Source organism: Protopterus annectens, chromosome 1.part1 (genome assembly GCF_019279795.1).
Source record: "Protopterus annectens isolate FY-2018-M chromosome 1.part1, PAN1.0, whole genome shotgun sequence".
Classification (NCBI taxonomy): domain Eukaryota; kingdom Metazoa; phylum Chordata; order Ceratodontiformes; family Protopteridae; genus Protopterus; species Protopterus annectens.
In genome coordinates this window covers 572,891,955-572,908,755 of record NC_056726.1, presented here as the reverse complement: position 1 = coordinate 572,908,755, position 16,801 = coordinate 572,891,955, and positions in this window count along the sequence as shown.

The following is a 16,801-nucleotide window of genomic DNA, read 5'->3' as shown; positions in this document are numbered from 1 at the left end:
TTATCATTGTCCACTTTACAAGGGCTGCTGATGGCAACCACCATAGACTTACCTGTATACACCCCTCAGCCCTATAAGCTGTGCGGCACATGCAATAACTGTTACACAGACCTGGTAAATGTGTACATATACAGCTGTACCTCGGCTATGAAATGGTGGACGTGTTACCACTCTGTCATACCCCTTATTGGGAATGTCTGCAGGGCCACATCCTGCTGACACACAGACACCTAGAACACAAAGAGAATGCAGCATATGAGACTACATTCAGTCAGTGGTACTAACACCAATAATGCACCATGGCTGAAAAGGTACAAACACTCTGAAGTGTACCCATTACAAATGCCAGCTGACAGCACCTTATACAGCATTACATAGCTAAACTGTACGTAAGTTATTCTCTGCATCAGAACCATATTAGCAGGTCTCTGCATAGTGGTATGGATGACAGGGATGTGTCACAGGTATTATCATATGCACAGGGAGTTGTGAGGGTTTGCCAGAGCCCTAGGCTGGTCCATATGATTGACATCATGTGTGTGTTTTTGGAGGGGTGTTCTATGAATGGGCCATGCAGAGGTGGTATGTGTGTGTCTGGAGGTGACCTGGCTGTGATGGTGATGTGTGTGTGTTTGTAAGCACACAGTCATGCCATGCAGCTGCCCTACACAGGGGTATGTTGGACAGCTATGGCTCATACATGGCAGGGTGTACAGTTCAACATCTCTGGCCATTATAAGGACCTAGTCCCCGAGAGGTGCCATCTTTAAATTCCCTTCTCTCCGCGTGGCTGCTGTGCGTTCCCTGGCTTGTAGGTTTACATTTAAATTTGTGCATACTTTTTTTACCTAATTTCTCTACTTTGGGTTGTGCCCTCCTGGATTCCTAACACCAGCTCTACTCACCTACCTCAGCCTACCTGTGTATCTCCTCACCTGGGTAACAAAAGTACCCCCTGGATTGATTGGCAAGCTAAAACAAAAATATTGTGCATACTTTTTTTACCTAATTTCTCTACCTTGGGTTGTGCCCTCCTGGACTCCTAATACCAGCTCTACTCACCTACCTCAGCCTACCTGTGTATCTCCTCACCTGGGTAACAAAAGTACCCCCTGGACTGATTGGCAAGCTAAAACAAAAATATTGTGCATACTTTTTTTACCTAATTTCTCTACCTTGGGTTGTGCCCTCCTGGACTCCTAACACCAGCTGTACTCACCTACCTCAGCCTACCTGTGTATTTCATCACCTGGGTAACAAAAGTACCCCCTGGATTGATTGGCAAGCTAAAAGAAAAATATTGTGCATACTTTTTTTACCTAATTTCTCTACCTTGGGTTGTGCCCTCCTGGACTCCTAACACCAGCTCTACTCACCTACCTCAGCCTACCTGTGTATCTCCTCACCTGGGTAACAAAAGTACCCCCTGGATTGATTGGCAAGCCAAAACAAAAATATTGTGCATACTTTTTTTACCTAAATTCTCTACCTTGGGTTGTGCCCTCCTGGACTACTAACACCAGCTCTACTCACCTACCTCAGCCTACCTGTGTATCTCCTCACCTGGGTAACAAAAGTACCCCCTGGATTGATTGGCAAGCTAAAACAAAAATAGTATGTCATATAATATTGTATCTTCTGCTAGATGTATAGGTTAATATTGTGATACTTGTTAGGTGTCCTATTTAAACTGCCATATCAGCCAGCAGCCATACCCCCCCCACCATCTGCTTGTTTTTCTTTCACTTCATCTCCACTTTCCCTAGTCTTCCCAGCCTTTCCAGTACTTCTAACCCCCTCTAGACAGTTCCTTCTAAATCACTTTTCTTTCCTCAGCCCTGCTTTAATCTATTCCTTTCATAGCCTGGATCTCTTCCTACTAGCCTCTTGACTTTCTTTCACACTCTCCCACTCCATCTTCCAAATCCTCCAAACTTACCTGCTGAATTTGTCATATTTCACAGATTGCCTTCCTTGATAGTCCCCTCTTTTGTCTCTACCTGCTCACCCAAGTGGCTCACTCCGCTCCCCTACCCTGCCCCCAATTCCCACCTGCCCCCAGTACTCCTACATTTATTCCTCCTGAGGCCACACCCTCCAATCTCTACACTTATTACACACAACACATAATTAACACTAGCTACCTCCTTCTCTCACCGCACCCATTTACAACTAACTCTCATCCTTCCTTTTCCTAACAACAAAGCTAATACTATATCTCTTCTAGGCTTTTAACACCTACCTCCCACTTTTCTCAACCTCTTCACCCTCTAAAATGACTACACCAACTAGCCCCCACAAAATATATTTAATTATTTGGGTCTTTTTAATACCTCCTCTAACATTCTCTATACCTCCTATGAGCATTCACTCCACTATACTCTTCCCTTCCCATCAAAACACACCTCAACACCAACAATACCTTTCTCTTACAACCTCCTTAACCTCATTTTCAAACCCAACTACCTACTAGCCAAATATCACAGACTACAACACATTAAATACTCTAACCTAAAAACTAGAAAACTATTTGACTTATATTGTAAACTGCAACAGCCCAACCTTTTAACACTCCCCCACTCACTATTAGATGGAGACATTCACCCCAACCCTGGCCCAATCTATTCCCCTATTAATGCAAACAAACAAAACATAACTAAAATCCAAACACCTAACAAACCTACCAACTCACTCTCAATAGCACATCTAAACATACGTAGTATTTGCAATAAAATTGCACAGGTACAAGCCCTATTACAATCTCAACCATTTGATATCCTATGTTTATCAGAAACATGGCTAAAACCCACCATTAAAGATAATGAAATTATCCCACCTGGCTACAATATCTTCAGACTTGACCGTACTTCCAAAAAGGGAGGGGGTGTGGCAATCCTCTATAAAACAGAGCTACAAGTCAGCACCTTACATCCTAACTTACCTACAGACTCTTCTGCAGAAATAATTATCTGTAAACTTCCGGTAAACACAAGTAAAACCATAAATATTATCTGTGTTTATCTTCCCCCAGGAAATAACAGCAATATACTAGAGCATATCCTCAACTCGCTTTCTATTAATCTCCCGCAAGAAACCATGGTCCTCGGCAACTTTAATATAGATTGGCATTCCTGTACTAATACTAATCCCTCTACCCACATTAACCTGTATGGCTTCTCACAACTTATAAACTCCCCTACCAGAACTAATAGACTCAATAACAAAAAAAGTACCTTGGATTGGATACTTACTAATAATCCTCAGCAATCCTACACAACAGGAACCCTTCCAGATGATATAAGTGACCACTCACTTACATATATTATCAGACATAAAACCAACATAATATTCCCTAACACTCTCAGAACAATACGCTCTAAAAAGGAATTTAACCCAGAACTTTTCCAAACAGAACTAAAACAATGTAATTGGATACCATTAAAATATCTCCCTCTAAATGAAGCAGTGGAATACTTTAACTCCACATTCTTAGCCACCCTGGATCACCACGCTCCAATTCGCTCTATTAGAATTAAAGCTAAACCAGCCCCTTGGCTCACTAACAATACTAAACAAAAAATCCAACTTAGAAACAAATCCTGGGCAAAATGGCGTACAACTAAGAATGCAACAGACCATCAGACCTTTAGAGAACATAGAAACAATACAAAAAAAGCCATACTTCTAGACAAAAATAATTATTATCTTCAGCTACAACAAACCTCTCTCAAAGAATCCAAAAAATTTTGGACTCCTATTAATAATCTTCTTTACCCAGGCCAACTAATAACACCTAACCCACTACACTCTAACCCTGAGAATCCCACACAAACAGCAAATGCCTTTAACTCTTTCTTCACTGATACCATCCAAACTCTAGCTAACCACCTATCTCCTAACACATCTAATCTGACTACTTCCTCTACAAATCCACCTCCTCTATTTCACCTCCAACCAGTATCTACCTCCATTTCCTCTCTTTTACATAAGTTAAAACCTACCACCCCCTCAGCTGACAAACTCCCAGCAGAATTCTTGCAAAAAGGAGCTAAAGTCATTGCCTACCCTATTTCTATTCTGATAAATAGAACAATAAGTGAAGGAACTGTCCCTTCAATATGGAAAATTTCACACATCATCCCACTACACAAAGGTGGGAGCTCCAATGACTTTTCTAACTTTCGCCCCATAGCTTTACTTTCCCCTATTGCAAAAATTATGGAAAAATGCATCCATAAACAACTACTCAACCACCTTCTCCAGAACAACCTACTCGCTAACTGTCAACATGGCTTCAGACCTTTCCATAGTACCACCACTGCACTGCTATCATTCACAAACAGCATCAACAATAATCGTAACAATAATTGTCTTTCATCTGCAGTCTTCATTGACCTATCCAAAGCTTTTGACATGGTTAACCACCAACTACTACTCCATACACTGAATACTCTCTCACTCAATCCTCTTGCCTTGAACTGGTTTACATCTTACCTTGATAATCGTCACCAGACTGTACTCTGGAAAAATAAACTATCCGATCACCTTCATATCTCTCTCGGTGTCCCTCAATGATCTATATTAGGCCCACTCTTATTTTCCATCTTCATTAATGACCTGCAAACAGCCATTCCTTACTCCACCTGCATTCAATATGCAGATGATTCTACCATAATCTGCTCAGCCTCTTCTCAAATTGAACTACAGTCTCTTACCCAAAAAGCATTCAACACTGTTGAACTATGGTTTTCTCAACGCTGCCAACTTCTGAATCCCAAAAAAACTAAACTGCTACTCTTCTCACCAACCCAAAAGTCCACATCTTTACCTTTCAGTCTCACTTCTAGCAGTGGTACTCTTATCTCTCCTGACCCTACCACTAAACTTCTAGGAATAACAATAGACAACAATCTAAACTTTGATACTCACATAAACACTACAATAAAGTCAGTCAACAAAAAACTGGGATCCCTCTATAGAATTAAACCTTATCTTTCTCCAGCAGCTAAGACTGCTATAGCCAGAACCCACCTAATATCCACCCTGCTTTACACCTCTCCCATTTATACTAATCTCTCAAAGAACAACATCAGGAAACTAACTACTTCCTATAATAATATTGCTAGATTTGCTACAGGCTCTCCTTACAGAACCCATCACTGTCTAAATCTTAAACAATTAAACTGGCTAGAATTTCTTAATCAGCTTCAATATCACCAGCTTATAATAGCCCATAAGACTCTATATCTACCTAACAATATCCCAGTACTCTCTAGCCTCATTACACCTTATAAAAACCTCACATCTCTACGCTCCTCTAACAAACTCAATCAATACTACTAAATCCAACAACACAGCAGGTGAGTCTTTGTTCTCTAACTCTGTAGGAAAACTTTGGAATAAACTTCCCTCTGAAATCACATCTCAAACTTCTCTCTCACTTTTCAAAAGGAATTTGAAACTCTACCTTAACAATCACTGGCTATGTACCTGTACTAACCCTGACTAAATCTTCTCATATTCACTTATCCCACCTCATCCCTTACTAGCTCCCTTTTATGTATCAATAAACTACATTATTGCATATATCCTACAAGTATATATCTACATCATAGGCTCATAGGTTCATAGGTTCATAGGTTCATACTAGGCTATCTGCCCTAGGGCATTTATAAGCCTAGCCAGAGTGTGTGTGGCTTTCACCACCCCTTAGGATGAGAATACTATACCCATTAGTTTGCTGTGCCTCTGTCCAGCAGTGATACAGAGATGATTCCCAGGGTAAACCTACGATCTCCCATCCACTCGTCAAGATTTCTCTTGAACAGAGTCAGTGAGGGGCTCTGCCTCACATGGACTGGGATTCTGTTCCATAGTGTAGGGAGTCTCTGGGTGATGAATCTGTCCCTCCAGCACGTCCTATTTATATCCATGTTGAGGTTTAAGTCTCTTGCTCTCGTGGCTCTGGTGGATTTGGATTTTTGAGGTGGAGCATGTCCATTAATTCCGGGTTGGACATGGCCTTGTATGTCAGGCACAGATCACCTCTGAGCAGACGGTATGCGACTGAATAGAGCTGGAGTTTCTTCAGTCGGGCATCAGTTATGACATATGTTTGAGCCCCTTTATCCTTTTGGTGAGGAACTTTTGGGGTCTTTCCAACTGCTGCAGGTGTCGGGTAAGGTACATTCCAAATGGGGCGTTGTACTCAATCATTGGTCTGATAAGTGAAGAGTACAGGGGTACAATGACCTCTCCTGATCTGGATGTGAATCCCTTCATGATCAGGTGGGCAATGTAGAAGGTCTTCCTAACCACTTTGGCAATGTGAGTGTCAAAAGAGAGGTTACTGTCAACTTGGGTCCCCAGGTCCCTGATAACTTCTTCCGTGTTTAATGGATTACCACCTATGTGGTAATTAGGGGTTACCTTGTTTTTCCCAAAGGGTATGACTATACATTTTTGGCATTTAGCTTAAGGCCATGACTCTGGCACCAGTTATCCATTTCTATGAGACCTCTCTGGAGAATGTCTGTGTCTGATGGAGTGTCAATTATGGTGCCCAGTTTGCAGTCATCTGCAAATTTTGTCAGCCACAATCCCCTATGTTTGCCTGCACTTCAGAAAAATAAATGCTGAACAAGAGGGGCCCAGGACTGAGCCCTGTGGGACACCGTCGTGACCGCTTAGAGTCTGACATGGCACCAGCAACTCTAACCCTGTGTGTTCTGTCCTTGAGCCAGTTTGCAACCCATCTTGTGACATATGGGTTTACATCTAAGCTGGTGAGCTTTTCTATGATGCCCGAGTGGGGTATTGTGTCGAACGCTTTTGCTAGGTCAAGGTAGGCTGTGTGAACTGCCTTACCCTCATCAATGGCCTTAGTGACTGTTTTGAAAAAGTCGACCAAGTTCAAGAGGCAGGATCTGCCCTTGACAAAGCCAAATTGGGTAGGATCCAGTGTCTGTAGGTCCCCAATGTCTTTATTTATGAGTTCCATTATGATCCTCTCCATAGCAGTCTCTTACAAAATGACCATGTTAATTCTACTCTGTACCTTACAAAATGACCATGGTAACACCAATTTGTACTATTGAATAAAAAAAAAAAAACTTTTTTGTAATATTGCTATCTCTATTATCTGTATAACTACTGTTTTTAACTTTGTAAAGAAAATCTGTATTATTCTTGGAGCTTTTCTCCCCGGGCCTCTACTGAAAATAGACATGTCTCCAGCTAGACTAGCCCGGTCAACAAATGTAAAATAAATAAATAAATAAATAAATGAACACGTGAACTGGTCCTGCCAGGGGTCTCACTGGCACCACCAGGCCCAAGACCAGATGCAGCACTACTCCTTGATGGTGACTGCTGTCTGCTGGATCCATGTCCATGATGGGACTGGCTAGGACCACATGCCCATGGCCTGCTCCATTGTGGTGTGGACAGCACCTGCCCTTCAGTACTGCTAGTGGGACTTTCACTACGGGAGTGTGAAGGTGCACAGCCATGTAGACTCTCGGCTGATGTTGGTGCTGACCTATGTCCACGTGGCTGATGCCCATCTCCCACCACACGTTGCAGCACAGACATTCCACAGTCAAGGACTGCCAAGGCCTCACTCCACCATCTATTCCTGACTTCAGTATTTTGACATGTGGCTTCAACAATTTCATGTATGTCGCTACATAAGCCAGGAAGAGTCGCATCCAAGACCATGAGTATTTGTCTGGTGTTGCATTCACTATGTGCTTGTGCATCCATGGCAGCCCGAAACATGCGTCTGGTGACACCTGCTGTGACACTTGTGACAGTGGCTAGATGAGCAGCAGTCCTCCATCTGCCTGTGAGGGACCTCGCCTGCACTCTGGCTATGGCTAGTGTCTACACTCACACTTGCCATAGTCACCACACTAGCCTGTTCTATGCCACCACCCACCAACTATCCATTATCTGTGGCTGCTGGGGATGGGCTATGTGTGGGCATTGTGACTGTGTGTGGGGACATTATGGATGACTGTGGGATACCAACCGATGGCACAGATTCAGCCCTGACAACCCCACTTGTGCCTCACCAGGACCACCATCATGGTCAGAATCTGCAGAGACACTGACATCAGATTCTGAGCAGGAGACCACAACCACAATGTCCACCTGTGAGGGGAAGACAACATATGTAAATTAATACTTGCACCATAAGGTTTACTTGTATACACACACACACACACACACACACACACACACACACACACACACACACACACACACACACACACACACACACACACACATACAGGTGAGGCAGCACAAAGGCATTACACTGACCTCACAATAGCCAACTGGTGACATTCACAACACACAGTCAGACCAAAACATACACACTATGGACAGGCCCTCAACATCATGCAGTGCAGCCCTTTCCACTTAATGTTAATACTAATATACACCTCTGGGATATGTGAGTAGATTTAGTAGGTGATGGCCTTCACCTAGCACACACTGCACCCATGTACACATCATTGCTGTTCACCTGTATAGCGCAGTGGCAACTCCTACAGAACATACCTCTCAACTGTACAGAGTTTTGCTGAAAGTCTAGATGTGTGGCTCATATTTTTGTTCTGTTCCTCATAAATCCTGTGTTTGTCTGATACATTACTGGGATGATCTGTGGATTGGCATCACTAATTAATGACATAATTTGAGTTTCAGACTTCAAAACCTGTAGTAGATGTTTTTAAACAAATCAGGTAACTCTAACAACTTTCTAAGCTTACAGTGGATGTAATACGTGTACACACTCCTGTTAACATGCCAGGTGTTTGTGATATATAACATGAGACCATAGAAATCATGTCAGAAATCTTCCCATCTTTAATGTGACCTATAACCTGTGCAATCCAATTGAAAAACATACACATCCGTTAGGGGTAACTTATAGTAAATGAAATATGCACAATAGGCTAGTTGTATGAGTGTGCACACCCTTAAACTAATACTTTGTTAAAGCACCTTTAGATTTAATTACAGCATTCAGTCCTCTTGGGAAGGTGTCTATCAGCATGGCACATCCTGACTTGGCAATATTTGCACACTCTCCCTTGCACAATCCCTCCAACTCTGTCGGATTGTGAGGGCAACTCTTGTGCACAACCCTCTTCAGGTCACCCCACAGATTTTCTATTGGATATAGGTATGGGTTCTGGCTGGGCCAGTCTGGAACATTGAATGTCTTCTGGTGAAGTCATTATTTTGTTGATTTGGATCTATGGTTTGGGTCATTGTTATGTGGAAAGGTGGAATTCCTCTCCATCTGAAGCTATCTAGCAGACACCTAAAGAATTTGAGCCAAAAGGGACTGGTGTTTGGAACTGTTCATAATCCCCTCCAACTTGGCTAAATCCCCAGTTCCAGCTTATGAACCTCAACCCCAAGGCAGGACACTGCCATCACCATGCTTCACTGTGGAGATGGTGTTCTTTTGGTGATGCGCAGTGTTGTTATTGCGCCAAACAAACCTTTTGGAATTGTGGCCATAAAGTTCAACCTTGGTCTCATTAGACCATAACACATTTTCCCACATGATTTTGGGAGACTTGATGTATTGTTTTTCAGAATTTAGCCAGGCTTGGATGTTGTTCGGTGTGAGAAAATGCTTCCATCTTCCAACCCTACCTCATAGGCAAGATATATATGGAGAATACAGGAGATTGTTGTCACATGTAGTACACAACCAGTACTTGCCAGAGATTCCTGCAACTCCTTTAGGATTGCTGTAGGTTTCCTGGTAGCCTCCCTGACCAGTTTTGTTCTTGTCTTCTCATCAAATTTGGAGGGACGTCCACTTCTTCACAATGTCACTGTTGTCCCATATTTTCTCCACCTTTTGATGGCTGTTTTCACAATGTTCCATAGTATATGCAATGCTGTGGAAATGTTTTTGTACCCCTCTCCGGGCTACCTTTCCACAATGAGATCCCTTTGAAGCTTTGTAAGCTGTCTGCAAACCATGGCTGTTGCCGTAGCAGACAACTGAGTAAATGTCTGGAAAAGCCGGGTAGGTCAGCTGACCATTATTCATTGTCAATCAAAGAGTCTCTGTAATTGATGGCAGCTGTGTACAAAGAAGATGCAATGCTTTAATTAAATCAAAAGCTGCTTCAGCAAAGTATTAGCTTCAGGCTGTGCACGCTTATGCATCTAGCTTATTGGATGTGTTTTATTTTTCATACTTGTTCCCATAACAGATTTGTTTGTTTATCAATTGAATTGTACAGGTTATAGGTCACATTAAAGGTGAGAAGAGTTGTGAAATGTTTTATTGTGGTTTTAATTTTGCATGTCACAAATACCTGGCATTTTAACAGGGGTGTGTACACTTTTTATATGCACTGTATAACAGTACTTTTCAAATACGTCCCTAGTTTTGTCCCTTTGTACCCCCGTTTTGTCAGTCTTTGTCCAGATTTCTTGCACTGATAGGTTGTGAGGTATGCTATGGATATGTTACACCTCATGCAAATAGGCGCCTGTGATGACCACTCTGATGCAGTGGAGTTAAGCCCACCACAAGTGAACATGCACATATCGCAATATGGCTAAGAGTAGCAGTTGTGTGCATGGTAAAATGCATGACCTTAACATGCCTGGGGTATTGGTGAGCCACAACAGGACAATACCATACTCATCACCTTCAGGCTGCTGTTCCACATCCAGACCAGAGTTACCTATGTAGTTGTGTGGGAGAAGTATTGTCAGCAGACTCACATGTGGCACTGGTACAAGATGAATGCTACTTTTCTGCACATGTACAGTACAAACTCTGATACTGCACAATTTGCTGTCCTTCATCATAGATGTGCACTTGTGTGCATTACAAAACCCCACCCACAAATGCAGTTTGACCTGACATATGCATCTAGATACTCTATGGAAGCCACTATAACTGCTACAGTATTCAATTGATGTTCACTGGGGCCTTACCTGTACGCTCCTCGCCTGTTGTCTGGGTGCCACCCACCTCCACGACTTGTATGTGTTGGCTTTGCTGGCATGTGGTGGCTGCCCCAAGGTTGGCAAGCAACTCCTTTGTTGGTGTAAGTGAGGCCTGCGTAGGAAGACCCCCACCTGTGGCGGAATGATCCCTGGCCATGGTAGCAGCCCTTTGCCGGGCATGGCATATCAGGTCAGTCACCTGATGCCTGACCTGATCGTATGTGCATCCATGGTGGCTTAAGTTGTTTACTCTGTGGACAAGTTCATCCCATAGGGTGGTCCACTCCCACAGATTCTGTTGGCCATGGCCAAACATCACCCCATGGTGATTGATTATCATCTCGGTGATGGCCGCAGTTTCAGCTGCAGTGTAAACTGGCTGCCTTGTATGCTGCATTTCACCTGGAAGACATAAACAGGGAAACACATCACAGGACCTCATACATTGTTCAACATTATTTACATATCCTGCACGTCAACATTGACTAGCATTAGCCACCACTTATGACCACATCATACCCCTGCCATCCATCAGCACAGTATGAGCTAGCATTGCACTCCTGGCCCTGATGTGTCATGTTTCCCCCAATGAGGGCCAGTAAATTTCATAATCCACCATTCATCATTCACCTTTGTGTAGAGGGAGACAGGGGCCGTCTTCCTTGCAGATGGGATGTCAATGGTGCTTAGGCTTTGCTTGTGTATAGTGTGTAATGGAGCTGGGAGCATTTGCCTGAGTTCATGTAGGATGCAGACAGGGATGTTATTAGCTCCCATGGAGACATACATTTGTTGCCTTTGATTAGACATTATGGACCTGCTCCCTGATGATGACGGGAGGGGTGCGGGTGCTGTGTATATCCACCTATACTGATGGAGGGATGGGAGATTGATGTTTCCCTTAACCTGTCTGCAGCAGGTTGGTTATAGCTATGCTGTGTGTGCATGTGGTGTGATTGACCACCAGTACAGAGTGGGTTGGGTTGTTGCCTCTGAGACTGAAGACATGTGTGAAGATGGCCTTGTGATTGGCCTTGGTGGATGTGTCCAATTTGTACTCATAGTTAGCCTTACAGTAATTCATCTGTGACCTCATAAGCTTGTTCAGACACAGGTTGACTTGCTTCCAAGTTGGTGCTTGCTCCTACTTGGCCCTGTACAGCAAATATAGCGACTGATTATGTGGTTTGTGTATTCCTGATGTCCAGCAAAGGAGATTACTCTACCTTGGTGGAGGCAGGTTTTACAAGTTAGATATTGCTGAGTCCATACAGTTATGTAGGTGCTCATATAGCTGTCTGTAGTGAGCATGGACACAAGGTCATAACACAGTTGGACAGCTGTCCATTTTCAACCTGATAATCATGCTTATTCTAGTACCCATGTCTGTGTCAGAGCAATGCAACAACCAGCAGCTGTAGAAAGTTATGCCTCTTGGATGCACAGAAACTAAGATTACACATGTGTATGTCTGTTGTTTTGAGGCTTCCAGCTACACCTACTCATACATACATGTGCACAGGTAACACCTGATATACATTTCTGTTCTATGTCAGTATGGCACACTGTATTTACACTCTTGCTGTTCAGTCATACCTCTCAACCTGTCAGAACAGGACATCTGGAGAATGACACACATAGATGGGAGGCAATGGCCAAAATTAGTGACACCTTATTAATATTGCTGTAACACACTCAAGCAGTTGATAGCACAGTAGGTTTTGCATTCGCAGAAATACCCTGGAGGATGTCCGACACTCATATGTATGCTATTATGTACTAATGTCACTCTTCACAGATTTTGCCAATAATTTGCCAGACATAACACAACTCTTATGAGTAAATGACTACAAATATGAGGCACACATATGATCACTGGACAGTTGAATGGTATGAGCTCAGTATATCACATGCAGTTCAACAGACACATCTGTGACAGTAGTTTACTATGCACATACCCTGTATAGGTCTCTTAGATTTGTGAGACAAACATGTGTGTCATAGTTGTATTCACAAGTAACATATGGATATTTACAATATCACACTAGCTGGCCTAGCAGTGTCACAGTCAGTATTGTTCAACAGACACTCCAGTAGTAGTCATATGTGAGCCGTCATTTCCTGGGATGACTCAGGGGCCTGAGCTGTGATGTATGTCACTGCAGACAGACCCAGATGCTATGGCCATAGGTGCTAATCAGCAGTATATCAGTACAGCAAGTCTTGCTGAGACATATTTGTTCAACTTCCTATTTCCCATTATTACATACTCCCTACTGCATTCCATTACATGTTTACTTGTTTGGCATACTTTACTTTCAAAATATTATTGGTTTTGCTTTGATTTGTGTTTTTCTCTCTCTCTCTCTGTCTACAGATGTAGAGGTATACACCTGTTTTGCATAGGCAGCAGCTTGCCTTTTGTAGGTAATGCTCATGAGCAGGTGATGGCCTGTACACCAATTGGTGTCCCCCACTTGCTAATTGCATACAGAACAGCTGTGTTGTTGTTCCTATAGCCAATGACATGACAACACACTCCTATAATTGAGTACTTCATGTGGGTGTTGCCCCTTTTCCTTGCCTGTGAGGTGGACATCATGGAGGTGTGTGGACAACAGCATCACAGAGGGTAGTTGGAAATACCTCTTACAATAAATACCTCTTACAACAAAAACTGTGGAGACAGTCCAACAAAATTGGGGAGAAGGTTCCAGATATAGGGACAGAATGTAATTATTGCTGTTATACAGTTGGATTAATGCTAGTTTAACAGGGTTTGTGTGGACATGTTTTTTCTGCATGATTTTAAGTCTGACAGTATTATCTGATTGACATAATTCTCAAGTGTAGGACTATCAGCAGAATGGCCAGAGGTTTGACTCTTATGTTTGGTCTGTTCCTCAGACAGTTTATGTCTTTGGAAAAATCAGTAGCATACTCTGGGGATTGCAATCAGTAAATGATAACATCCATTTGTGTTTCTGACTTCATATCCCTCCAAAAAGATATGTGACAACAAACCCTGTAGCACCAGCAACTTTTTCAGTTTATAAAAGCAATATTTCAATTATGCCCCTGTTTTTGAATGTCTGTCCCTCAAGTATGTCAGGCTTTGTCCAGATGTCATGCAGTAAGAGGTTGATAGTTATGGTATATCATTATTTAGTGCCTTCATTCCTGATATCATCCCAGTGATGTAGCAGAATGCCAGACATGTTATGAGGAAGAAGCCATATATATGAGGACAAAGCCTGGACATTCTGTGAGAATCTGTACAGTTGAGAGGTCTGTGTATGTTTGGCGATTGTTAACAGACTGTCAGGATTGTGTAGCAGTGTAGTGTGTAAATGTTAGTTGGGCTGTGTAGGGAGGGGGGGTAGATGTAAGTGTCATGGCTCCTCTTCTACCCAACTGTCCATGCTGCTCCAGTTTCTGGTGGTCTATCAGCTGTATATGTGTGTAGGGGCAGACTAAGACATGTCCCATACCACCTCAGGATTCTACTACACTGTGACTTTTGGCACTATATGCAGGGATAGTGTGTGAGCAGCAAACATGATATTTTTGTTCACACAGTTGTTATACTCTAGTGTTCATTTGGCTTAACAGTATGTTACTGTGACTGTGGTGAAATTGGTTGTGGATATGCACTGTCACACCGGCATCTGTTTTCGCTACTGTTACATCCCTGTAGTGCCTGATATATTTGCAAATGCATGTGCAATTCCCCATAGCTGATTTGGGGTAGTGTTGTGTCAGTCTGACTGTAGTTTGGATGGAGCTTGGTGACATGCTTAGCAGCTCAGTGTAGTTTCCCTAATGTTATGTAATGTCCAGATATGCATAGAAAATCCAGTTGTCTGGCTCATATCTTTGGTCTGTTCCCCATAAGTTTTGTATATTTCTGACAAATCAGTGAGATGATGTGAGGATAAAAGTAACTAACTAATGAGAAGCAACTGAGTCTTGCACTTGTGCTATTTCAGTCAATATATGTTAGAACAGACATTGTTACTGCAGCAACTGTCTGAGCTTATCTACTCAAGTATTTCAGATATGTCCCTATTCTCCCCCACTTTGTCAGGCTTTGTCCAGATTAATTGCACTAAGGGGTTCTGAGCATACCTGTTAACTGGTTGGATTGTTTCAGAATATCCAGGTTTATGGTTTATATTTTTGGTCTGTTCCACAAATTTTTTGTATTTCTCTGATAAATCACTGTGATGATCTGAGGATTTCTGTCAGTAAATGATGACATACATTTCAGTGTCAGACCTCATATCCTAAAGAAAATGTATGCCAAAACAAACCCTGTTACTCTAGCAACTTTCTACATTTATAATAGCAATATTAAACATACGTCCCTAGTTTTGGCCCATTGTTCCCCCATTATGACACTCTTTGCCCAGATGTCTTGCACTAAGAGATTGAGAGGTATGGTTCTGAGGTATGACTGTATGACTGTACTACCTGTTATGTGTGTGTGCACACACACACACACACACACACACACACACACACACACACACACACACACACACACACACACACACACACACACATATATATATCTATATATGAATATATTTTTTCATGTTTATGTATCTCCATACACACACACACACACACACACACATATATATATATATATATATATATATATATATATATATATATATATATATATATATATATATATATGTATAAGTATATGTATATATACAAAACCTGAGTCATTCCACAGAACTTTTTCCCTACTGTTGAATGGCTCTACTGTATGATATGTTTGAAAAGTCATCAGAAATTCCTACAGCTTAAATGTTGTAGTATTACATTGTTCTGACTATAGTGTACAGGGTCCTGGGTTTGGGACTTGGCAGGGCTGATTATTTTGTTGCTAGGCAGAACAGTGGCTGATGGAGACAGAGTAATTAAATCAGTTTTAAGTGTCTTTAAGTGGGTTTGCGCATTGCTAAGCGATACCAAGATATGGTTAGCCATAGAGATGCTTAATCCATTTTGGCTTCACTTAGCATCACGCAAACTCACTCACTCCCACTTACACCTGCACTAATTTCTTTAAAAGAAAAGAAAAAGGGGTGATAGGAAAGTGGTGAAAAAGGGGCACCCAGAGGGGAAAACAACATGAAAGGTAGCTAGGGATATGCAGGACTGGTGTAGGAAAGGTCCATAGCTGTCCATTTCTTATACAGCAACAGCTTTGCATTCATATGGAATTTGGAGGTGAATTTGGACACTCAAACCCCAGAGAAAGGGATGAGGTCAACAGAAATGTGTTGTCAAGCCAATTGGACTGGATTACATGTGTCCAGTGGACATGTATGCAAAATGGACTGCTATGTATGGGACGATATTTTTTGGGACAGATACCCTTTTTTTTAAGGTGAGAGTAGGATGTTGGGGATGGGTTGTAGGTACATCTGGGGAGGTAGTTTTGGTAGGGAGACAGACAAGACAGCAGACAGGAGTGGTGTATGACACATGGGGGTAAACACCTTGGACGGGGTGGGTAGTTGGAAATCAGAGGCTCATGAGTCCTCATATGGATACAGTGGGATGGACATCCCCACCCACAGGCAGTCACCACTGCACCATCACAGCCACAAACTGTAATGAGGGGCAGGAGAGATGGTGACCTGAACAGTGATGGCTATGTGGTCAGATATTACCAAGGAGTATGGCACAGTAGGAGTGCTACAGTGTCTACTCATGTTGGTTAGGATCAGATACAGGATATTTCCATCTGTCCTAGGAGTGTTGACTAGATGTCTTGCAGAAAGAG